General features: G+C 40.1%; 37 non-coding genes across 37 annotated transcripts; all 37 read right to left on the bottom strand.

The window, feature by feature from the left end:
* Nucleotides 1-185: 185 nt before the first annotated feature.
* Nucleotides 186-258, bottom strand: Trnaa-agc. The gene has a single exon. It is a non-coding gene; the product is annotated as a tRNA-Ala (tRNA).
* A 490-nt stretch (nt 259-748) lies between these two features.
* Trnag-gcc lies at nt 749-819 on the bottom strand. Its single transcript has one exon. It is a non-coding gene; the product is annotated as a tRNA-Gly (tRNA).
* A 198-nt stretch (nt 820-1,017) lies between these two features.
* Trnaa-agc lies at nt 1,018-1,090 on the bottom strand. The gene has a single exon. It is a non-coding gene; the product is annotated as a tRNA-Ala (tRNA).
* Nucleotides 1,091-1,582: 492 nt separating this feature from the next.
* Nucleotides 1,583-1,653, bottom strand: Trnag-gcc. The gene has a single exon. It is a non-coding gene; the product is annotated as a tRNA-Gly (tRNA).
* An 869-nt stretch (nt 1,654-2,522) lies between these two features.
* On the bottom strand, nt 2,523-2,595 carry Trnaa-agc. Its single transcript has one exon. It is a non-coding gene; the product is annotated as a tRNA-Ala (tRNA).
* Nucleotides 2,596-3,085: 490 nt separating this feature from the next.
* Nucleotides 3,086-3,156, bottom strand: Trnag-gcc. Its single transcript has one exon. It is a non-coding gene; the product is annotated as a tRNA-Gly (tRNA).
* A 198-nt stretch (nt 3,157-3,354) lies between these two features.
* Trnaa-agc lies at nt 3,355-3,427 on the bottom strand. The gene has a single exon. It is a non-coding gene; the product is annotated as a tRNA-Ala (tRNA).
* Nucleotides 3,428-4,590: 1,163 nt separating this feature from the next.
* On the bottom strand, nt 4,591-4,661 carry Trnag-gcc. The gene has a single exon. It is a non-coding gene; the product is annotated as a tRNA-Gly (tRNA).
* A 763-nt stretch (nt 4,662-5,424) lies between these two features.
* On the bottom strand, nt 5,425-5,495 carry Trnag-gcc. The gene has a single exon. It is a non-coding gene; the product is annotated as a tRNA-Gly (tRNA).
* A 198-nt stretch (nt 5,496-5,693) lies between these two features.
* Nucleotides 5,694-5,766, bottom strand: Trnaa-agc. The gene has a single exon. It is a non-coding gene; the product is annotated as a tRNA-Ala (tRNA).
* A 488-nt stretch (nt 5,767-6,254) lies between these two features.
* Trnag-gcc lies at nt 6,255-6,325 on the bottom strand. The gene has a single exon. It is a non-coding gene; the product is annotated as a tRNA-Gly (tRNA).
* A 764-nt stretch (nt 6,326-7,089) lies between these two features.
* Trnag-gcc lies at nt 7,090-7,160 on the bottom strand. Its single transcript has one exon. It is a non-coding gene; the product is annotated as a tRNA-Gly (tRNA).
* Nucleotides 7,161-7,921: 761 nt separating this feature from the next.
* Nucleotides 7,922-7,992, bottom strand: Trnag-gcc. Its single transcript has one exon. It is a non-coding gene; the product is annotated as a tRNA-Gly (tRNA).
* Nucleotides 7,993-8,190: 198 nt separating this feature from the next.
* Nucleotides 8,191-8,263, bottom strand: Trnaa-agc. The gene has a single exon. It is a non-coding gene; the product is annotated as a tRNA-Ala (tRNA).
* Nucleotides 8,264-8,753: 490 nt separating this feature from the next.
* Nucleotides 8,754-8,824, bottom strand: Trnag-gcc. The gene has a single exon. It is a non-coding gene; the product is annotated as a tRNA-Gly (tRNA).
* A 761-nt stretch (nt 8,825-9,585) lies between these two features.
* Trnag-gcc lies at nt 9,586-9,656 on the bottom strand. Its single transcript has one exon. It is a non-coding gene; the product is annotated as a tRNA-Gly (tRNA).
* Nucleotides 9,657-10,419: 763 nt separating this feature from the next.
* Nucleotides 10,420-10,490, bottom strand: Trnag-gcc. The gene has a single exon. It is a non-coding gene; the product is annotated as a tRNA-Gly (tRNA).
* A 1,721-nt stretch (nt 10,491-12,211) lies between these two features.
* Nucleotides 12,212-12,282, bottom strand: Trnag-gcc. The gene has a single exon. It is a non-coding gene; the product is annotated as a tRNA-Gly (tRNA).
* Nucleotides 12,283-13,041: 759 nt separating this feature from the next.
* Trnag-gcc lies at nt 13,042-13,112 on the bottom strand. The gene has a single exon. It is a non-coding gene; the product is annotated as a tRNA-Gly (tRNA).
* A 198-nt stretch (nt 13,113-13,310) lies between these two features.
* On the bottom strand, nt 13,311-13,383 carry Trnaa-agc. The gene has a single exon. It is a non-coding gene; the product is annotated as a tRNA-Ala (tRNA).
* Nucleotides 13,384-13,875: 492 nt separating this feature from the next.
* On the bottom strand, nt 13,876-13,946 carry Trnag-gcc. The gene has a single exon. It is a non-coding gene; the product is annotated as a tRNA-Gly (tRNA).
* Nucleotides 13,947-14,144: 198 nt separating this feature from the next.
* On the bottom strand, nt 14,145-14,217 carry Trnaa-agc. Its single transcript has one exon. It is a non-coding gene; the product is annotated as a tRNA-Ala (tRNA).
* Nucleotides 14,218-14,709: 492 nt separating this feature from the next.
* Nucleotides 14,710-14,780, bottom strand: Trnag-gcc. Its single transcript has one exon. It is a non-coding gene; the product is annotated as a tRNA-Gly (tRNA).
* A 199-nt stretch (nt 14,781-14,979) lies between these two features.
* Trnaa-agc lies at nt 14,980-15,052 on the bottom strand. Its single transcript has one exon. It is a non-coding gene; the product is annotated as a tRNA-Ala (tRNA).
* A 491-nt stretch (nt 15,053-15,543) lies between these two features.
* Trnag-gcc lies at nt 15,544-15,614 on the bottom strand. The gene has a single exon. It is a non-coding gene; the product is annotated as a tRNA-Gly (tRNA).
* Nucleotides 15,615-15,812: 198 nt separating this feature from the next.
* On the bottom strand, nt 15,813-15,885 carry Trnaa-agc. Its single transcript has one exon. It is a non-coding gene; the product is annotated as a tRNA-Ala (tRNA).
* Nucleotides 15,886-16,375: 490 nt separating this feature from the next.
* On the bottom strand, nt 16,376-16,446 carry Trnag-gcc. Its single transcript has one exon. It is a non-coding gene; the product is annotated as a tRNA-Gly (tRNA).
* A 1,723-nt stretch (nt 16,447-18,169) lies between these two features.
* Nucleotides 18,170-18,240, bottom strand: Trnag-gcc. The gene has a single exon. It is a non-coding gene; the product is annotated as a tRNA-Gly (tRNA).
* Nucleotides 18,241-18,438: 198 nt separating this feature from the next.
* On the bottom strand, nt 18,439-18,511 carry Trnaa-agc. Its single transcript has one exon. It is a non-coding gene; the product is annotated as a tRNA-Ala (tRNA).
* Nucleotides 18,512-19,003: 492 nt separating this feature from the next.
* Trnag-gcc lies at nt 19,004-19,074 on the bottom strand. The gene has a single exon. It is a non-coding gene; the product is annotated as a tRNA-Gly (tRNA).
* Nucleotides 19,075-19,272: 198 nt separating this feature from the next.
* Nucleotides 19,273-19,345, bottom strand: Trnaa-agc. Its single transcript has one exon. It is a non-coding gene; the product is annotated as a tRNA-Ala (tRNA).
* A 491-nt stretch (nt 19,346-19,836) lies between these two features.
* Nucleotides 19,837-19,907, bottom strand: Trnag-gcc. The gene has a single exon. It is a non-coding gene; the product is annotated as a tRNA-Gly (tRNA).
* A 198-nt stretch (nt 19,908-20,105) lies between these two features.
* Trnaa-agc lies at nt 20,106-20,178 on the bottom strand. Its single transcript has one exon. It is a non-coding gene; the product is annotated as a tRNA-Ala (tRNA).
* A 490-nt stretch (nt 20,179-20,668) lies between these two features.
* Trnag-gcc lies at nt 20,669-20,739 on the bottom strand. Its single transcript has one exon. It is a non-coding gene; the product is annotated as a tRNA-Gly (tRNA).
* A 763-nt stretch (nt 20,740-21,502) lies between these two features.
* On the bottom strand, nt 21,503-21,573 carry Trnag-gcc. The gene has a single exon. It is a non-coding gene; the product is annotated as a tRNA-Gly (tRNA).
* A 198-nt stretch (nt 21,574-21,771) lies between these two features.
* Nucleotides 21,772-21,844, bottom strand: Trnaa-agc. Its single transcript has one exon. It is a non-coding gene; the product is annotated as a tRNA-Ala (tRNA).
* Nucleotides 21,845-22,336: 492 nt separating this feature from the next.
* Nucleotides 22,337-22,407, bottom strand: Trnag-gcc. Its single transcript has one exon. It is a non-coding gene; the product is annotated as a tRNA-Gly (tRNA).
* Between the last annotated feature and the right edge of the window lie 156 nt (nt 22,408-22,563).

Below are 22,563 nucleotides of genomic sequence, written 5' to 3'. Positions count from 1 at the left end.
AGCACAATATTTCCAGATACAGTACAAAATAAATTCGTGTCGATTTGATTGATAAGACCTGTCTTCTTAGGTGGTTGAAAATCAAATTCTAAAACACTTTTTATTATTCCAATAGGCATTATTTGCACTCTAACTTAGTCGAAATTGCCTAAAAAATGGATTTCTCTTTACCAAGCGAAAAAAACTGGAGAATCCGGGTATCGATCCCGGTACCTCCCGCATGCTAAGCGGGCGCTCTACCATTTGAGCTAATCCCCCAGTAATCAGAACTAAACCACATGAAGCTGCATATGGCTGATTCTGAACTGTTTTCCAGGATATTTAAATACAAACGCAAAATCATAAAGACACATTAAAAACAATCAAGCAAAGTTTTTAGCTTGCAATAGAGTCTATAATTTTGCGCGAGTAGTTTTGAAATTTTATACAAACACAATCTTTATTGGCTCGAATACAATTGCTAATGTTTTGTTTCTCTTCTTGATATCAGCGACAAAAAAATGACGCACCTCTAGCAGAGCAAGGTTTCGATCCTCGGACCTCTGGGTTATGGGCCCAGCACGCTTCCACTGCGCCACTCTGCTAACGATTGAAGCCTTTGGGAGGAAATTCGGTTTTGTTTCTTGTGTTAAAGCTATGCTTTTAAATTGCAGTTTACCGATTTAAATACACAACACAGGAGTTTCATAGAAAATATAGGTACTGACATTTGCATTTGATGTTTTACAGCCAAAAACAAAATAAACATTGCACTGGCCGGGAATCGAACCCGGGCCTCCCGCGTGGCAGGCGAGATTTCTACCACTGAACCACCAGTGCCTTCCTGTTTAGCAGCAGAATATTTCCAGATACAGTACAAAATAAATTCGTGTCGATTTGATTGATAAGACCTGTCTTCTGAGGTGGTTGAAAATCAAATTCTAAAACGCTTTTTATTATTCCAATAGGCATTATTTGCACTCTAACTTAGTCGAAATTGCCTAAAAAATGGATTTCTTTTTACCAAGCAAAAAAAGCTGGAGAATCCGGGTATCGATCCCGGTACCTCCCGCATGCTAAGCGGGCGCTCTACCATTTGAGCTAATCCCCCAGTAATCAGAACTAAACCACATGAAGCTGCATATGGCTGATTCTGAACTGTTTTCCAGGATATTTAAATACAAACGCAAAATCATAAAGACACATTGAAAACAATCAAACAAAGTTTTTAGCTTGCAAGAGAGTCTCTATAATTTTGCGCGAGTAGTTTTGAAATTTTGTACAAACACAATCTTTATTGGCTCGAATACAATTGCTAATGTTTTGTTTCTCTTCTTGATATCAGCGACAAAAAAATGACGCACCTCTAGCAGAGCAAGGTTTCGATCTTCGGACCTCTGGGTTATGGGCCCAGCACGCTTCCACTGCGCCACTCTGCTAACGATTGAAGCCTTGGGGAGGAAATTCGGTTTTGTTTCTAGTGTTAAAGCTGTGCTTTTAATTTGCAGTTTACCGATTTAAGTACACAACACAGGAGTTTCATAGAAAATAAAGGTACTGACATTTGCATTTGATGTTTTCCAGCCAAAAACAAAATAAACATTTCACTGGCCGGGAATCGAACCCGAGCCTCCCGCGTGGCAGGCGAGAATTCTACCACTGAACCACCAGTGCCTTATAGTTTAGCAGCACAATATTTCCAGATACAGTACAAAATAAATTCGTGTCGATTTGATTGATAAGACCTGTCTTCTGAGGTGGTTGAAAATCAAATTCTAAAACACTTTTTATTATTCCAATAGGCATTATTTGCACTCTAACTTAGTCGAAATTGCCTAAAAAATGGATTTCTCTTTACGAATCGAAAAAATCTGGAGAATCCGGGTATCGATCCCGGTATCTCCCGCATGCTAAGCGGGCGCTCTACCATTTGAGCTAATACCCCAGTAATCAGAACTAAACCACATGAAGCTGCATATGGCTGATTCTGAACTGTTTTCCAGGATATTTAAATACAAACGCAAAATCATAAAGACACATTGAAAACAATCAAACAAAGTTTTTAGCTTGCAAGAGAGTCTATAATTTTGCGCGAGTAGTTTTGAAATTTTGTACAAACACAATCTTTTTTGGCTCGAATACAATTGCTAGTGTTTGAAAATCTTCTTGATTTCAGCGCCAAAAAATGACGCACCTCTAGCAGAGCAAGGTTTCGATCCTCGGACGTCTGGGTTATGGGCCCAGCACGCTTCCACTGCGCCACTCTGCTAACCATTGAAGCCTTTGGAAGGAAAATCGGGCCTCCCGCGTGGCAGGCAAGAATTCTACCACTGAACCACCAGTGCCTTCCTGTTTAGCAGAAGAATATTTACAGATACAGTACAAAATAAATTCGTGTCGATTTGATTGATAAGACCTGTCTTCTGAGGTGGTTGAAAATCAAATTCTAAAACACTTTTTATTATTCCAATAGGCATTATTTGCACTCTAACTTAGTCGAAATTGCCTAAAAAATGGATTTCTCTTTACCAAGCGAAAAAATCTGGAGAATCCGGGTATCGATCCCGGTACCTCCCGCATGCTAAGCGGGCGCTCTACCATTTGAGCTAATCCCCCAGTAATCAGAACTAAACCACATGAAGCTGCATATGGCTGATTCTGAACTGTTTTCCAGGATATTTAAATACAAACGCAAAATCATAAAGACACATTAAAAACAATCAAACAAAGTTTTTAGCTTGCAATAGAGTCTATAATTTTGCGCGAGTAGTTTTGAAATTTTGTACAAACACAATCTTTATTGGCTGGAATACAATTGCTAATGTTTTGTTTCTCTTCTTGATATCAGCGACAAAAAAATGACGCACCTCTAGCAGAGCAAGGTTTCGATCCTCGGACCTCTGGGTTATGGGCCCAGCACGCTTCCACTGCGCCACTCTGCTAACGATTGAAGCCTTGGGGAGGAAATTCGGTTTTGTTTCTTGTGTTAAAGCTATGCTTTTAATTTGCAGTTTACCGATTTAAGTACACAACACAGGAGTTTCATAGAAAATATAGGTACTGACATTTGCATTTGATGTTTTCCAGCCAAAAACAAAATAAACATTGCACTGGCCGGGAATCGAACCCGGGCCTCCCGCGTGGCATGCGAGAATTCTACCACTGAACCACCAGTGCCTTCCTGTTTAGCAGCAGAATATTTCCAGATACAGTACAAAATAAATTCGTGTCGATTTGATTGATAAGACCTGTCTTCTGAGGTGGTTGAAAATCAAATTCTAAAACGCTTTTTATTATTCCAATAGGCATTACTTGCACTCTAACTTAGTCGAAATTGCCTAAAAAATGGATTTCTCTTTACCAAGCGAAAAAAGCTGGAGAATCCGGGTATCGATCCCGGTACCTCCCGCATGCTAAGCGGGCGCTCTACCATTTGAGCTAATCCCCCAGTAATCAGAACTAAACCACATGAAGCTGCATATGGCTGATTCTGAACTGTTTTCCAGGATATTTAAATACAAACGCAAAATCATAAAAACACATTGAAAACAATCAAACAAAGTTTTTAGCTTGCAAGAGAGTCTCTATAATTTTGCGCGAGTAGTTTTGAAATTTTGTACAAACACAATCTTTTTTGGCTCGAATACAATTGCTAATGTTTGAAAATCTTCTTGATTTCAGCGCCAAAAAATGACGCACCTCTAGCAGAGCAAGGTTTCGATCCTCGGACGTCTGGGTTATGGGCCCAGCACGCTTCCACTGCGCAACTCTGCTAACCATTTAAGCCTTTGGAAGGAAAATCGGGCCTCCCGCGTGGCAGGCAAGAATTCTACCACTGAACCACCAGTGCCTTCCTGTTTAGCAGAAGAATATTTACAGATACAGTACAAAATAAATTCGTGTCGATTTGATTGATAAGACCTGTCTTCTGAGGTGGTTGAAAATCAAATTCTAAAACACTTTTTATTATTCCAATAGGCATTATTTGCACTCTAACTTAGTCGAAATTGCCTAAAAAATGGATTTCTCTTTACCAAGTGAAACAATCTGGAGAATCCGGGTATCGATTCCGGTACCTCCCGCATGCTAAGCGGGCGCTCTACTATTTGAGCTAATCCCCCAGTAATCAGAACTAAACCACATGAAGCTGCATATGGCTGATTCTGAACTGTTTTCCAGGATATTTAAATACAAACGCAAAATCATAAAGACACATTAAAAACAATCAAACAAAGTTTTTAGCTTGCAATAGAGTCTATAATTTTGCTCGAGTAGTTTTGAAATTTTGTACAAACACAATCTTTATTTGCTCGAATACAATTGCTAATGTTTTGTTTCTCTTCTTGGTATCAGCGACAAAAAAATGACGCACCTCTAGCAGAGCAAGGTTTCAATCCTCGGACCTCTGGGTTATGGGCCCAGCACGCTTCCACTGCGCCACTCTGCTAACGATTGAAGCCTTGGGGAGGAAATTCGGTTTTGTTTCTTGTGTTAAAGCTATGCTTTTAATTTGCAGTTTACCGATTTAAGTACACAACACAGGAGTTTCATAGAAAATATAGGTACTGACATTTGCATTTGATGTTTTCCAGCCAAAAACAAAATAAACATTGCACTGGCCGGGAACCGAACCCGGGCCTCCCGCGTGGCAGGCGAGAATTCTACAACTGAACCACCAGTGCCTTCCTGTTTAGCAGCAGAATATTTCCAGATACAGTACAAAATAAATTCGTGTCGATTTGATTGATAAGACCTGTCTTCTGAGGTGGTTGAAAATCAAATTCTAAAACGCTTTTTATTATTCCAATAGGCATTATTTGCAATCTAACTTAGTCGAAGTTGCCTAAAAAATGGATTTCTCTTTACCAAGCGAACAAATCTGGAGAATCCGGGTATCGATCCATGTACCTCCCGCATGCTAAGCGGGCGCTCTACCATTTGAGCTAATCCCCCAGTAATCAGAACTAAACCACATGAAGCTGCATATGGCTGATTCTGAACTGTTTTCCAGGATATTTAAATACAAACGCAAAATCATAAAGACACATTGAAAACAATCAAACAAAGTTTTTAGCTTGCAAGAGAGTCTCTATAATTTTGCGCGAGTATTTTTGAAATTTTGTACAAACACAATCTTTATTGGCTCGAATACAATTGCTAATGTTTTGTTTCTCTTCTTGATATCAGCGACAAAAAAATGACGCACCTCTAGCAGAGCAAGGTTTCGATCCTCGGACCTCTGGGTTATGGGCCCAGCACGCTTCCACTGCGCCACTCTGCTAACGATTGAAGCCTTGGGGAGGAAATTCGGTTTTGTTTCTTGTGTTAAAGCTATGCTTTTAATTTGCAGTTTACCGATTTAAGTACACAACACAGGAGTTTCATTGAAAATATAGGTACTGACATTTGCATTTGATGTTTTCCAGCCAAAAACAAAATAAACATTGCACTGGCCGGGAATCGAACCCGGGCCTCCCGCGTGGCATGCGAGAATTCTACCACTGAACCACCAGTGCCTTCCTGTTTAGCAGCAGAATATTTCCAGATACAGTACAAAATAAATTCGTGTCGATTTGATTGATAAGACCTGTCTTCTGAGGTAGTTGAAAATCAAATTCTAAAACGCTTTTTATTATTCCAATAGGCATTATTTGCACTCTAACTTAGTCGAAATTGCCTAAAAAATGGATTTCTCTTTAGCAAGCGAAAAAATCTGGAGAATCCGGGTATCTATCCCGGTACCTCCCGCATGCTAAGCGGGCGCTCTACCATTTGAGCTAATTCCCCAGTAATCAGAACTAAAGCACATGAAGCTGCATATGGCTGATTCTGAACTGCTTTCCAGGATATTTAAATACAAACGCAAAATCATAAAGACACATTGAAAACAATCAAACAAAGTTTTTAGATTGCAAGAGAGTCTATAATTTTGCGCGAGTAGTTTTGAAATTTTGTACAAACACAATCTTTATTGGCTCGAATACAATTGCTAATGTTTGTTTATCTTCTTGATATCAGCGTCAAAAAATGACGCACCTCTAGCAGAGCAAGGTTTAGATCCTCGGACCTCTGTTGTATGGGCCCAGCACGCTTCCACTGCGCCACTCTGCTGACCACAGAAGCATTGGGGAGGAAATTCGGTTTTGTTTCTTGTGTTAAAGCTATGCTTTTAATATGCAGTTTACCGATTTAAGTACACAACACAGGAGTTTCATAGAAAATGTAGGTACTGACATTTGCATTTGATGTTTTCCAGCCAAAAACAAAATAAACATTGCACTGGCCGGGAATCGAAACCGGGCCTCCCGCGTGGCAGGCCAGAATTCTACCACTGAACCACCAGTGCCTTCCTGTTTAGCAGCAGAATATTTCCAGATACAGTACAAAATAAATTCGTGTCGATTTGATTGATAAGACCTGTCTTCTGAGGTGGTTGAAAATCAAATTCTAAAACGCTTTTTATTATTCCAATAGGCATTATTTGCACTCTAACTTAGTCGAAATTGCCTAAAAAATGGATTTCTCTTCACCAAGCGAAAAAATCTGGAGAATCCTGGTATCGATCCCGGTACCTCCGGCATGCTAAGCGGGCGCTCTACCATTTGAGCTAATCCCCCAGTAATCAGAACTAAACCACATGAAGCTGCATATGGCTGATTCTGAACTGCTTTCCAGGATATTTAAATACAAACGCAAAATCATAAAGACACATTGAAAACAATCAAACGAAGTTTTTAGCTTGCAAGAGAGTCTCTATAATTTTGCGCGAGTAGTTTTGAAATTTTGTACAAACACAATCTTTATTGGCTCGAATACAATTTTTTAATGTTTTGTTTCTCTTCTTAATATCAGCGACAAAAAAATAACGCACCTCTAGCAGAGCAAGGTTTCGATCCTCGGACCTCTGGGTTATGGGCCCAGCACGCTTCCACTGCGCCACTCATCTAACCATTGAAGCCTTGGGGAGGAAATTCGGTTTTGTTTCTTGTGTTAAAGCTATGCTTTTAATTTGCAGTTTACCGATTTAAGTACACAACACAGGAGTTTCATAGAAAATATAGGTACTGACATTTGCATTTGATGTTTTCCAGCCAAAAACAAAATAAACATTGCACTGGCCGGGAATCGAAACCGGGCCTCCCTCGTGGCAGGCCAGAATTCTACCACTGAACCACCAGTGCCTTCCTGTTTAGCAGCAGAATATTTCCAGATACAGTACAAAATAAATTCGTGTCGATTTGATTGATAAGACCTGTCTTCTGAGGTGGTTGAAAATCAAATTCTAAAACGCTTTTTATTATTCCAATAGGCATTATTTGCACTCTAACTTAGTCGAAATTGCCTAAAAAATGGATTTCTCTTCACCAAGCGAAAAAATCTGGAGAATCCTGGTATCGATCCCGGTACCTCCGGCATGCTAAGCGGGCGCTCTACCATTTGAGCTAATCCCCCAGTAATCAGAACTAAACCACATGAAGCTGCATATGGCTGATTCTGAACTGCTTTCCAGGATATTTAAATACAAACGCAAAATCATAAAGACACATTGAAAACAATCAAACAAAGTTTTTAGCTTGCAAGAGAGTCTATAATTTTGCGCGAGTAGTTTTGAAATTTTGTACAAACACAATCTTTATTGGCTAGAATACAATTGCTAATGTTTTGTTTCTCTTCTTGATATCAGCGACAAAAAAATAACGCACCTCTAGCAGAGCAAGGTTTCGATCCTCGGACCTCTGGGTTATGGGCCCAGCACGCTTCCACTGCGCCACTCATCTAACCATTGAAGCCTTGGGGAGGAAATTCGGTTTTGTTTCTTGTGTTAAAGCTATGCTTTTAATTTGCAGTTTACCGATTTAAGTACACAACACAGGAGTTTCATAGAAAATATAGGTACTGACATTTGCATTTGATGTTTTCCAGCCAAAAACAAAATAAACATTGCACTGGCCGGGAATCGAACCAGGGCCTCCCGCGTGGCAGGCGAGAATTCTACCACTGAACCACCAGTGCCTTCCTGTTTAGCAGCAGAATATTTCCAGATACAGTACAAAATGAATTCGCGTCGATTTGATTGATAAGACCTGTCTTCTGAGGTGGTTGAAAATCAAATTCTAAAACGCTTTTTATTATTCCAATAGGCATTATTTGCACTCTAACGTAGTCGAAATTGCCTAAAAAATGGATTTCTCTTTAGCAAGCGAAAAAATCTGGAGAATCCGGGTATCGATCCCGGTACCTCCCGCATGCTAAGCGGGCGCTCTACCATTTGAGCTAATCCCCCAGTAATCAGAACTAAACCACATGAAGCTGCATATGGCTGATTCTGAACTGCTTTCCAGGATATTTAAATACAAACGCAAAATCATAAAGACACATTGAAAACAATCAAACAAAGTTTTTAGCTTGCAAGAGAGTCTCTATAATTTTGCGCGAGTAGTTTTGAAATTTTGTACAAACACAATCTTTATTGGCTCGAATACAATTGCTAATGTTTGTTTATCTTCTTGATATCAGCGCCAAAAAATGACGCACCTCTAGCAGAGCAAGGTTTCGATCCTCGGACCTCTGGGTTATGGGCCCAGCACGCTTCCACTGCGCCACTCTGCTGACCACAGAAGCATTGGGGAGGAAATTCGGTTTTGTTTCTTGTGTTAAAGCTATGCTTTTAATATGCAGTTTACCGATTTAAGTACACAACACAGGAGTTTCATAGAAAATATAGGTACTGACATTTGCATTTGATGTTTTCCAGCCAAAAACAAAATAAACATTGCACTGGCCGGGAATCGAAACCGGGCCTCCCGCGTGGCAGGCCAGAATTCTACCACTGAACCACCAGTGCCTTCCTGTTTAGCAGCAGAATATTTCCAGATACAGTACAAAATAAATTCGTGTCGATTTGATTGATAAGACCTGTCTTCTGAGGTGGTTGAAAATCAAATTCTAAAACGCTTTTTATTATTCCAATAGGCATTATTTGCACTCTAACTTAGTCGAAATTGCCTAAAAAATGGATTTCTCTTCACCAAGCGAAAAAATCTGGAGAATCCGGGTATCGATCCCGGTACCTCCGGCATGCTAAGCGGGCGCTCTACCATTTGAGCTAATCCCCCAGTAATCAGAACTAAACCACATGAAGCTGCATATGGCTGATTCTGAACTGCTTTCCAGGATATTTAAATACAAACGCAAAATCATAAAGACACATTGAAAACAATCAAACAAAGTTTTTAGCTTGCAAGAGAGTCTCTATAATTTTGCGCGAGTAGTTTTGAAATTTTGTACAAACACAATCTTTATTGGCTCGAATACAATTGCTAATGTTTGTTTATCTTCTTGATATCAGCGCCAAAAAATGACGCACCTCTAGCAGAGCAAGGTTTCGATCCTCGGACCTCTGGGTTATGGGCCCAGCACGCTTCCACTGCGCCACTCTGCTGACCACAGAAGCATTGGGGAGGAAATTCGGTTTTGTTTCTTGTGTTAAAGCTATGCTTTTAATATGCAGTTTACCGATTTAAGTACACAACACAGGAGTTTCATAGAAAATGTAGGTACTGACATTTGCATTTGATGTTTTCCAGCCAAAAACAAAATAAACATTGCACTGGCCGGGAATCGAAACCGGGCCTCCCGCGTGGCAGGCCAGAATTCTACCACTGAACCACCAGTGCCTTCCTGTTTAGCAGCAGAATATTTCCAGATACAGTACAAAATAAATTCGTGTCGATTTGATTGATAAGACCTGTCTTCTGAGGTGGTTGAAAATCAAATTCTAAAACGCTTTTTATTATTCCAATAGGCATTATTTGCACTCTAACTTAGTCGAAATTGCCTAAAAAATGGATTTCTCTTCACCAAGCGAAAAAATCTGGAGAATCCTGTTATCGATCCCGGTACCTCCGGCATGCTAAGCGGGCGCTCTACCATTTGAGCTAATCCCCCAGTAATCAGAACTAAACCACATGAAGCTGCATATGGCTGATTCTGAACTGCTTTCCAGGATATTTAAATACAAACGCAAAATCATAAAGACACATTGAAAACAATCAAACAAAGTTTTTAGCTTGCAAGAGAGTCTCTATAATTTTGCGCGAGTATTTTTGAAATTTTGTACAAACACAATCTTTATTGGCTCGAATACAATTGCTAATGTTTTGTTTCTCTTCTTGATATCAGCGACAAAAAAATAACGCACCTCTAGCAGAGCAAGGTTTCGATCCTCGGCCCTCTGGGTTATGGGCCCAGCACGCTTCCACTGCGCCACTCATCTAACCATTGAAGCCTTGGGGAGGAAATTCGGTTTTGTTTCTTGTGTTAAAGCTATGCTTTTAATTTGCAGTTTACCGATTTAAGTACACAACACAGGAGTTTCATAGAAAATATAGGTACTGACATTTGCATTTGATGTTTTCCAGCCAAAAACAAAATAAACATTGCACTGGCCGGGAATCGAACCAGGGCCTCCCGCGTGGCAGGCGAGAATTCTACCACTGAACCACCAGTGCCTTCCTGTTTAGCAGCAGAATATTTCCAGATACAGTACAAAATGAATTCGCGTCGATTTGATTGATAAGACCTGTCTTCTGAGGTGGTTGAAAATCAAATTCTAAAACGCTTTTTATTATTCCAATAGGCATTATTTGCACTCTAACGTAGTCGAAATTGCCTAAAAAATGGATTTCTCTTTAGCAAGCGAAAAAATCTTGAGAATCCGGGTATCGATCCCGGTACCTCCAGCATGCTAAGCGGGCGCTCTACCATTTGAGCTAATCCCCCAGTAATCAGAACTAAACCACATGAAGCTGCATATGGCTGATTCTGAACTGCTTTCCAGGATATTTAAATACAAACGCAAAATCATAAAGACACATTGAAAACAATCAAACAAAGTTTTTAGCTTGCAAGAGAGTCTATAATTTTGCGCGAGTAGTTCTCTGCTAACGATTGAAGCCTTGGGGAGGAAATTCGGTTTTGTTTCTTGTGTTAAAGCTATGCTTTTAATTTACCGATCCCGGTACCTCCCGCATGATAAGCGGGCGCTCTACCATTTGAGCTAATCCCCCAGTAATCAGAACTAAACCACATGAAGCTGCATATGGCTGATTCTGAACTGTTTTCCAGGATATTTAAATACAAACGCAAAATCATAAAGACACATTGAAAACAATCAAACAAAGTTTTTAGCTTGCAAGAGAGTCTCTATAATTTTGCGCGAGTAGTTTTGAAATTTTGTACAAACACAATCTTTATTGGCTCGAATACAATTGCTAATATTTGTTTATCTTCTTGATATCAGCGCCAAAAAATGACGCACCTCTATCAGAGCAAGGTTTCGATCCTCGGACGTCTGGGTTATGGGCCCAGCACGCTTCCACTGCGCCACTCTGCTAACCATTTAAGCCTTTGGAAGGAAAATCGGGCCTCCCGCGTGGCAGGCAAGAATTCTACCACTGAACCACCAGTGCCTTCCTGTTTAGCAGAAGAATATTTACAGATACAGTACAAAATAAATTCGTGTCGATTTGATTGATAAGACCTGTCTTCTGAGGTGGTTGAAAATCAAATTCTAAATCGCTTTTTATTATTCCAATAGGCATTATTTGCACTCTAACTTAGTCGAAATAGCCTAAAAAATGAATTTCTCTTTACCAAGCGAAAAAATCTGGAGAATCCGGGTATCGATTCCGGTACCTCCCGCATGCTAAGCGGGCGCTCTACCATTTGAGCTAATCCCCCAGTAATCAGAACTAAACCACATGAAGCTGCATATGGCTGATTCTGAACTGTTTTCCAGGATATTTAAATACAAACGCAAAATCATAAAGACACATTGAAAACAATCAAACAAAGTTTTTAGATTGCAAGAGAGTCTCTATAATTTTGCGCGAGTAGTTTTGAAATTTTGTACAAACACAATCTTTATTGGCTCGAATACAATTGCTAATGTTTGTTTATCTTCTTGATATCAGCGCCAAAAAATGACGCACCTCTAGCAGAGCAAGGTTTCGATCCTCGGACCTCTGGGTTATGGGCCCAGCACGCTTCCACTGCGCCACTCTGCTAACGATTAAAACCTTGGGGAGGAAATTCGGTTTTGTTTCTTGTGTTAAAGCTATGCTTTTAATTTGCAGTTTACCGATTTAAGTACACAACACAGGAGTTTCATAGAAAATATAGGTACTGACATTTGCATTTGATGTTTTCCAGCCAAAAACAAAATAAACATTGCACTGGCCGGGAATCGAACCCGGGCCTCCCGCGTGGCATGCGAGAATTCTATCACTGAACCACCAGTGCCCTCCTGTTTAGCAGCAGAATATTTCCAGATACAGTACAAAATAAATTCGTGTCGACTTGATTGATAAGACCTGTCTTCTGAGGTAGTTGAAAATCAAATTCTAAAACGCTTTTTATTATTCCAATAGGCATTATTTGCACTCTAACTTAGTCGAAATTGCCTAAAAAATGGATTTCTCTTTAGCAAGCGAAAAAATCTGGAGAATCCGGGTATCGATCCCGGTACCTCCAGCATGCTAAGCGGGCGCTCTACCATTTGAGCTAATTCCCCAGTAATCAGAACTAAAGCACATGAAGCTGCATATGGCTGATTCTGAACTGCTTTCCATGATATTTAAATACAAACGCAAAATCATAAAGACACATTGAAAACAATCAAACAAAGTTTTTAGATTTCAAGAGAGTCTATAATTTTGCGCGAGTAGTTTTGAAATTTTGTACAAACACAATCTTTATTGGCTCGAATACAATTGCTAATGTTTGTTTATCTTCTTGATATCAGCGCCAAAAAATGACGCACCTCTAGCAGAGCAAGGTTTCGATCCTCGGACCTCTGGGTTATGGGCCCAGCACGCTTCCACTGCGCCACTCTGCTGACCACAGAAGCATTGGGGAGGAAATTCGGTTTTGTTTCTTGTGTTAAAGCTATGCTTTTAATATGCAGTTTACCGATTTAAGTACACAACACAGGAGTTTCATAGAAAATGTAGGTACTAACATTTGCATTTGATGTTTTCCAGCCAAAAACAAAATAAACATTGCACTGGCCGGGAATCGAAACCGGGCCTCCCGCGTGGCAGGCCAGAATTCTACCACTGAACCACCAGTGCCTTCCTGTTTAGCAGCAGAATATTTCCAGATACAGTACAAAATAAATTCGTGTCGATTTGATTGATAAGACCTGTCTTCTGAGGTTGTTGAAAATCAAATTCTAAAACGCTTTTTATTATTCCAATAGGCATTATTTGCACTCTACCTTAGTCGAAATTGCCTAAAAAATGAATTTCTCTTCACCAAGCGAAAAAATCTGGAGAATCCGGGTATCGATCCCGGTACCTCCCGCATGCTAAGCGGGCGCTCTACCATTTGAGCTAATCCCCCAGTAATCAGAACTAAACCACATGAAGCTGCATATGGCTGATTCTGAACTGCTTTCCAGGATATTTAAATACAAACGCAAAATCATAAAGACACATTGAAAACAATCCAACAAAGTTTTTAGCTTGCAAGAGAGTCTCTATAATTTTGCGCGAGTAGTTTTGAAATTTTGTACAAACACAATCTTTATTGGCTCGAATACATTTGCTAATGTTTTGTTTCTCTTCTTGATATCAGCGACAAAAAAATGACGCATTTCTAGCAGAGCAAGGTTTCGATCCTCGGACCTCTGGGTTATGGGCCCAGCACGCTTCCACTGCGCCACTCATCTAACCATTGAAGCCTTGGGGAGGAAATTCGGTTTTGTTTCTTGTGTTAAAGCTATGCTTTTAATTTGCAGTTTACCGATTTAAGTACACAACACAGGAGTTTCATAGAAAATATAGGTACTGACATTTGCATTTGATGTTTTCCAGCCAAAAACAAAATAAACATTGCACTGGCCGGGAATCGAACCCGGGCCTCTCGCGTGGCAGGCGAGAATTCTACCACTGAACCACCAGTGCCTTCCTGTTTAGCAGCAGAATATTTCTAGATACAGTACAAAATAAATTCGCGTCGATTTGATTGATAAGACCTGTCTTCTGAGGTGGTTGAAAATCAAATTCTAAAACGCTTTTTATTATTCCAATAGGCATTATTTGCACTCTAACAAAGTCGAAATTGCCTAAAAAATGGATTTCTCTTTAGCAAGCGAAAAAATCTGGAGAATCCGGGTATCGATCCCGGTACCTCCCGCATGCTAAGCGGGCGCTCTACCATTTGAGCTAATCCCCCAGTAATCAGAACTAAACCACATGAAGCTGCATATGGCTGATTCTGAACTGCTTTCCAGGATATTTAAATACAAACGCAAAATCATAAAGACACATTGAAAACAATCAAACAAAGTTTTTAGCTTGCAAGAGAGTCTCTATAATTTTGCGCGAGTAGTTTTGACATTTTGTACAAACACAATCTTTATTGGCTCGAATACAATTGCTAATGTTTTGTTTCTCTTCTTGATATCAGCGACAAAAAAATGACGCACCTCTAGCAGAGCAAGGTTTCGATCCACGGACCTCTGGGTTATGGGCCCAGCACGCTTGCACTGCGCCACTCTGCTAACGATTGAAGCCTTGGGGAGGAAATTCGGTTTTGTTTCTTGTGTTAAAGCTATGCTTTTTATTTGCAGTTTACCGATTTAATTACACAACACAGGAGTTTAATAGAAAATATAGGTACTGACATTTGCATTTGATGTTTTCCAGCCAAAAACAAAATAAACATTGCACTGGCCGGGAATCGAACCCGGGCCTCCCGCGTGGCAGGCGAGAATTCTACCACTGAACCACCAGTGCCTTCCTGTTTAGCAGCAGAATATTTCTAGATACAGTACAAAATAAATTCGCGTCGATTTGATTGATAAGACCTGTCTTCTGAGGTGGTTGAAAATCAAATTCTAAAACGCTTTTTATTATTCCAATAGCCATTATTTGCACTCTAACTTAGTCGAAATTGCCTAAAAAATGGATTTCTTATATACCAAGCGAAAAAATCTGGAGAATCCGGGTATCGATCCCGGTACCTCCCGCATGCTAAGCGGGCGCTCTACCATTTGAGCTAATCCCCCAGTAATCAGAACTAAACCACATGAAGCTGCATATGGCTGATTCTGAACTGCTTTCCAGGATATTTAAATACAAACGCAAAATCATAAAGACACATTGAAAACAATCAAACAAAGTTTTTAGCTTGCAAGAGAGTCTCTATAATTTTGCGCGAGTAGTTTTGAAATTTTGTACAAACACAATCTTTATTGGCTCGAATACAATTGCTAATGTTTGTTTATCTTCTTGATATCAGCGCCAAAAAAATGACGCACCTCTAGCAGAGCAAGGTTTCGATCCTCGGACCTCTGAGTTATGGGCCCAGCACGCTTCCACTGCGCCACTCTGCTGACCACAGAAGCATTGGGGAAGAAATTCGGTTTTGTTTCTTGTGTTAAAGCTATGCTTTTAATTTGCAGTTTACCGATTTAAGTACACAACACAGGAGTTTCATAGAAAATATAGGTACTGACATTTGCATTTGATGTTTTCCAGCCAAAAACAAAATAAACATTGCACTGGCCGGGAATCGAACCCGGGCCTCCCGCGTGGCAGGCGAGAATTCTACCACTAAACCACCAGTGCCTTCCTGTTTAGCAGCAGAATATTTTCAGATACAGTAAAAAATAAATTCGTGTCGATTTGATTGATAAGACCTGTCTTCTGAGGTGGTTGAAAATCAAATTCTAAAACACTTTTTATTATTCCAATAGGCATTATTTGCACTCTAACGTAGTCAAAATTGCCTAAAAAATGGATTTCTCTTTAGCAAGCGAAAAAATCTGGAGAATCCGGGTATCGATCCCGGTACCTCCCGCATGCTAAGCGGGCGCTCTACCATTTGAGCTAATCCCCCAGTAATCAGAACTAAACCACATGAAGCTGCATATGGCTGATTCTGAACTGCTTTCCAGGATATTTAAATACAAACGCAAAATCATAAAGACACATTGAAAACAATGAAACAAAGTTTTTAGCTTGCAAGAGAGTCTCTATAATTTTGCGCGAGTAGTTTTAAAATTTTGTACAAACACAATCTTTATTGGCTCGAATACAATTGCTAATATTTGTTTATCTTCTTGATATCAGCCCCAAAAAATGACGCACCTCTAGCAGAGCAAGGTTTCGATCCTCGGACCTCTGGGTTATGGGCCCAGCACGCTTCCACTGCGCCACTCTGCTGACCACAGAAGCATTGGGGAGGAAATTCGATTTTGTTTCTTGTGTTAAAGCTATGCTTTTAATTTGCAGTTTACCGATTTAAATACACAACACAGGAGTTTCATAGAAAATATAGGTACTGACATTTGCATTTGATGTTTTCCAGCCAAAAACAAAATAAACATTGCACTGGCCGGGCATCGAACCCGGGCCTCCCGCGTGGCAGGCGAGAATTCTACCACTGAACCACCAGTGCCTTCCTGTTTAGCAGCAGAATATTTCCAGATACAGTACAAAATAAATTCGTGTCGATTTGATTGATAAGACCTGTCTTCTGAGGTGGTTGAAAATCAAATTCTAAAACGCTTTTTATTATTCCAATAGCCATTATTTGCACTCTAACTTAGTCGAAATTGCCTAAAAAATGGATTTCTCTTTAGCAAGCGAAAAAATCTGGAGAATCCGGGTATCGATCCCGGTACCTCCCGCATGCTAAGCGGGCGCTCCACCATTTGAGCTAATCCCCCAGTAATCAGAACTAAACCACATGAAGCTGCATATGGCTGATTCTGAACTGCTTTCCAGGATATTTAAATACAAACGCAAAATCATAAAGACACATTGAAAACAATCAAACAAAGTTTTTAGCTTGCAAGAGAGTCTATAATTTTGCGCGAGTAGTTCTCTGCTAACGATTGAAGCCTTGGGGAGGAAATTCGGTTTTGTTTCTTCTGTTAAAGCTATGCTTTTAATTTACCGATCCCGGTACCTCCCGCATGATAAGCGGGCGCTCTACCATTTGAGCTAATCCCCCAGTAATCAGAACTAAACCACATGAAGCTGCATATGGCTGATTCTGAACTGCTTTCCAGGATATTTAAATACAAACGCAAAATCATAAAGACACATTGAAAACAATCAAACAAAGTTTTTAGCTTGCAAGAGAGTCTCTATAATTTTGCGCGAGTAGTTTTGAAATTTTGTACAAACACAATCTTTATTGGCTCGAATACAATTGCTAATATTTGTTTATCTTCTTGATATCAGCGCCAAAAAATGACGCACCTCTATCAGAGCAAGGTTTCGATCCTCGGACGTCTGGGTTATGGGCCCAGCACGCTTCCACTGCGCCACTCTGCTAACCATTTAAGCCTTTGGAAGGAAAATCGGGCCTCCCGCGTGGCAGGCAAGAATTCTACCACTGAACCACCAGTGCCTTCCTGTTTAGCAGAAGAATATTTACAGATACAGTACAAAATAAATTCGTGTCGATTTGATTGATAAGACCTGTCTTCTGAGGTGGTTGAAAATCAAATTCTAAAACACTTTTTATTATTCCAATAGGCATTATTTGCACTCTAACTTAGTCAAAATAGCCTAAAAAATGGATTTCTCTTTACCAAGCGAAAAAATCTGGAGAATCCGGGTATCGATTCCGGTACCTCCCGCATGCTAAGCGGGCGCTCTACCATTTGAGCTAATCCCCCAGTAATCAGAACTAAAGCACATGAAGCTGCATATGGCTGATTCTGAACTGCTTTCCAGGATATTTAAATACAAACACAAAATCATAAAGACACATTGAAAACAATCAAACAAAGTTTTTAGCTTGCAAGAGAGTCTCTATAATTTTGCGCGAGTAGTTTTGAAATTTTGTACAAACACAATCTTTATTGGATCGAATACATTTGCTAATGTTTTGTTTCTCTTCTTGATATCAGCGACAAAAAAATGACGCACCTCTAGCAGAGCAAGGTTTCGATCCTCGGACCTCTGGGTTATGGGCCCAGCACGCTTCCACTGCGCCACTCATCTAACCATTGAAGCCTTGGGGAGGAAATTCGGTTTTGTTTCTTGTGTTAAAGCTATGCTTTTAATTTGCAGTTTACCGATTTAAGTACACAACACAGGAGTTTCATAGAAAATATAGGTACTGACATTTGCATTTGATGTTTTCCAGCCAAAAACAAAATAAACATTGCACTGGCCGGGAATCGAACCCGGGCCTCCCGCGTGGCAGGCGAGAATTCTACCACTGAACCACCAGTGCCTTCCTGTTTAGCAGCAGAATATTTCTAGATACAGTACAAAATAAATTCGCGTCGATTTGATTGATAAGACCTGTCTTCTGAGGTGGTTGAAAATCAAATTCTAAAACGCTTTTTATTATTCCAATAGGCATTATTTGCACTCTAACGTAGTCGAAATTGCCTAAAAAATGGATTTCTCTTTAGCAAGCGAAAAAATCTGGAGAATCCGGGTATCGATCCCGGTACCTCCCGCATGCTAAGCGGGCGCTCTACCATTTGAGCTAATCCCCCAGTAATCAGAACTAAACCACATGAAGCTGCATATGGCTGATTCTGAACTGCTTTCCAGGATATTTAAATACAAACGCAAAATCATAAAGACACATTGAAAACAATCAAACAAAGTTTTTAGCTAGCAAGAGAGTCTCTATAATTTTGCGCGAGTAGTTTTGACATTTTGTACAAACACAATCTTTATTGGCTCGAATACAATTGCTAATGTTTTGTTTCTCTTCTTGATATCAGCGACAAAAAAATGACGCACCTCTAGCAGAGCAAGGTTTCGATCCACGGACCTCTGGGTTATGGGCCCAGCACGCTTCCACTGCGCCACTCTGCTGACCACAGAAGCATTGGGGAGGAAATTTGGTTTTGTTTCTTGTGTTAAAGCTATGCTTTTTATTTGCAGTTTACCGATTTAATTACACAACACAGGAGTTTAATAGAAAATATAGGTACTGACATTTGCATTTGATGTTTTCCAGCCAAAAACAAAATAAACATTGCACTGGCCGGGAATCGAACCCGGGCCTCCCGCGTGGCAGGCGAGAATTCTACCACTGAACCACCAGTGCCTTCCTGATTAGCAGCAGAATATTTCTAGATACAGTACAAAATAAATTCGCGTCGATTTGATTGATAAGACCTGTCTTCTGAGGTGGTTGAAAATCAAATTCTAAAACGCTTTTTATTATTCCAATAGGCATTATTTGCACTCTAACGTAGTCGAAATTGCCTAAAAAAGAGATTTCTCTTTAGCAAGCGAAAAAATCTGGAGAATCCGGGTATCGATCCCGGTACCTCCCGCATGCTAAGCGGGCGCTCTACCATTTGAGCTAATCCCCCAGTAATCAAAACTAAACCACATGAAGCTGCATATGGCTAATTCTGAACTGCTTTCCAGGATATTTAAATACAAACGCAAAATCATAAAGACACATTGAAAACAATCAAACAAAGTTTTTAGCTTGCAAGAGAGTCTCTATAATTTTGCGCGAGTAGTTTTGAAATTTTGTACAAACACAATCTTTATTGGCTCGAATACAATTGCTAATGTTTGTTTATCTTCTTGATATCAGCGCCAAAAAAATGACGCACCTCTATCAGAGCAAGGTTTCGATCCTCGGACCTCTGGGTTATGGGCCCAGCACGCTTCCACTGCGCCACTCTGCTGACCACAATAGCATTGGGGAAGAAATTCGGTTTTGTTTCTTGTGTTAAAGCTATGCTTTTAATTTGCAGTTTACCGATTTAAGTACACAACACAGGAGTTTCATAGAAAATATAGGTACTGACATTTGCATTTGATGTTTTCCAGCCAAAAACAAAATAAACATTGCACTGGCCGGGAATCGAACCCGGGCCTCCCGCGTGGCAGGCGAGAATTCTACCACTAAACCACCAGTGCCTTCCTGTTTAGCAGCAGAATATTTCCAGATACAGTACAAAATAAATTCGTGTCGATTTGATTGATAAGACCTGTCTTCTGAGGTGGTTGAAAATCAAATTCTAAAACGCTTTTTATTATTCCAATAGCCATTATTTGCACTCTAACCTAGTCGAAATTGCCTAAAAAATGGATTTCTCTTTACCAAGCGAAAAAATCTGGAGAATCCGGGTATCGATCCCAGTACCTCCCGCATGCTAAGCGGGCGCTCTACCATTTGAGCTAATCCCCCAGTAATCAGAACTAAACCACATGAAGCTGCATATGGCTGATTCTGAACTGTTTTCCAGGATATTTAAATACAAACGCAAAATCATAAAGACACATTGAAAACAATCAAACAAAGTTTTTAGCTTCCAAGAGAGTCTCTATAATTTTGCGCGAGTAGTTTTGAAATTTTGTACAAACACAATCTTTATTGGCTCGAATACAATTGCTAATATTTGTTTATCTTCTTGATATCAGCGCCAAAAAATGACGCACCTCTAGCAGAGCAAGGTTTCGATCCTCGGACCTCTGGGTTATGGGCCCAGCACGCTTCCACTGCGCCACTCTGCTGACCACAGAAGCATTGGGGAGGAAATTCGGTTTTGTTTCTTGTGTTAAAGCTATGCTTTTAATTTGCAGTTTACCGATTTAAGTACACAACACAGGAGTTTCCTAGAAAATATAGGTACTGACATTTGCATTTGATGTTTTCCAGCCAAAAACAAAATAAACATTGCACTGGCCGGGAATCGAACCCGGGCCTCCCGCGTGGCAGGCGAGAATTCTACCACTGAACCACCAGTGCCTTCCTGTTTAGCAGAAGAATATTTACAGATACAGTACAAAATAAATTCGTGTCGATTTGATTGATAAGACCTGTCTTCTGAGGTGGTTGAAAATCAAATTCTAAAACACTTTTTATTATTCCAATAGGCATTATTTGCACTCTAACTTAGTCGAAATAGCCTAAAAAATGGATTTCTCTTTACCAAGCGAAAAAATCTGGAGAATCCGGGTATCGATTCCGGTACCTCCCGCATGCTAAGCGGGCGCTCTACCATTTGAGCTAATCCCCCAGTAATCAGAACTAAACCACATGAAGCTGCATATGGCTGATTCTGAACTGCTTTCCAGGATATTTAAATACAAACGCAAAATCATAAAGACACATTGAAAACAATCAAACAAAGTTTTTAGCTTGCAAGAGAGTCTCTATAATTTTGCGCGAGTAGTTTTGAAATTTTGTACAAACACAATCTTTATTGGCTCGAATACATTTGCTAATGTTTTGTTTCTCTTCTTGATATCAGCGACAAAAAAATGACGCACCTCTAGCAGAGCAAGGTTTCGATCCTCGGACCTCTGGGTTATGGGCCCAGCACGCTTCCACTGCGCCACTCATCTAACCATTGAAGCCTTGGGGAGGAAATTCGGTTTTGTTTCTTGTGTTAAAGCTATGCTTTTAATTTGCAGTTTACCGATTTAAGTACACAACACAGGAGTTTCATAGAAAATATAGGTACTGACATTTGCATTTGATGTTTTCCAGCCAAAAACAAAATAAACATTGCACTGGCCGGGAATCGAACCCGGGCCTCCCGCGTGGCAGGCGAGAATTCTACCACTGAACCACCAGTGCCTTCCTGTTTAGCAGCAGAATATTTCTAGATACAGTACAAAATAAATTCGCGTCGATTTGATTGATAAGACCTGTCTTCTGAGGTGGTTGAAAATCAAATTCTAAAACGCTTTTTATTATTCCAATAGGCATTATTTGCACTCTAACGTAGTCGAAATTGCCTAAAAAATGGATTTCTCTTTAGCAAGCGAAAAAATCTGGAGAATCCGGGTATCGATCCCGGTACCTCCCGCATGCTAAGCGGGCGCTCTACCATTTGAGCTAATCCCCCAGTAATCAGAACTAAACCACATGAAGCTGCATATGGCTGATTCTGAACTGCTTTCCAGGATATTTAAATACAAACGCAAAATCATAAAGACACATTGAAAACAATCAAACAAAGTTTTTAGCTTGCAAGAGAGTCTCTATAATTTTGCGCGAGTAGTTTTGACATTTTGTACAAACACAATCTTTATTGGCTCGAATACAATTGCTAATGTTTTGTTTCTCTTCTTGATATCAGCGACAAAAAAATGACGCACCTCTAGCAGAGCAAGGTTTCGATCCACGGACCTCTGGGTTATGGGCCCAGCACGCTTGCACTGCGCCACTCTGCTAACGATTGAAGCCTTGGGGAGGAAATTCGGTTTTGTTTCTTGTGTTAAAGCTATGCTTTTTATTTGCAGTTTACCGATTTAAGTACACAACACAGGAATTTAATAGAAAATATAGGTACTGACATTTGCATTTGATGTTTTCCAGCCACAAACAAAATAAACATTGCACTGGCCGGGAATCGAACCCGGGCCTCCCGCGTGGCAGGCGAGAATTCTACCACTGAACCACCAGTGCCTTCCTGTATAACAGCAGAATAGTTCCAGATACAGTACAAAATAAATTCGTGTCGATTTGATTGATAAGACCTGTCTTCTGAGGTGGTTGAAAAACTAATTCTAAAACGCTTTTTATTATTCCAATAGGCATTATTTGCACTCTAACTTAGTCGAA

The sequence above is a fragment of the Nematostella vectensis genome, chromosome 8 (assembly GCF_932526225.1).
Source record: "Nematostella vectensis chromosome 8, jaNemVect1.1, whole genome shotgun sequence".
NCBI classification, from domain to species: domain Eukaryota; kingdom Metazoa; phylum Cnidaria; class Anthozoa; order Actiniaria; family Edwardsiidae; genus Nematostella; species Nematostella vectensis.
Note: the sequence above shows the minus strand (reverse complement) of the source record. Positions and strands in the feature narration are given on the sequence as shown.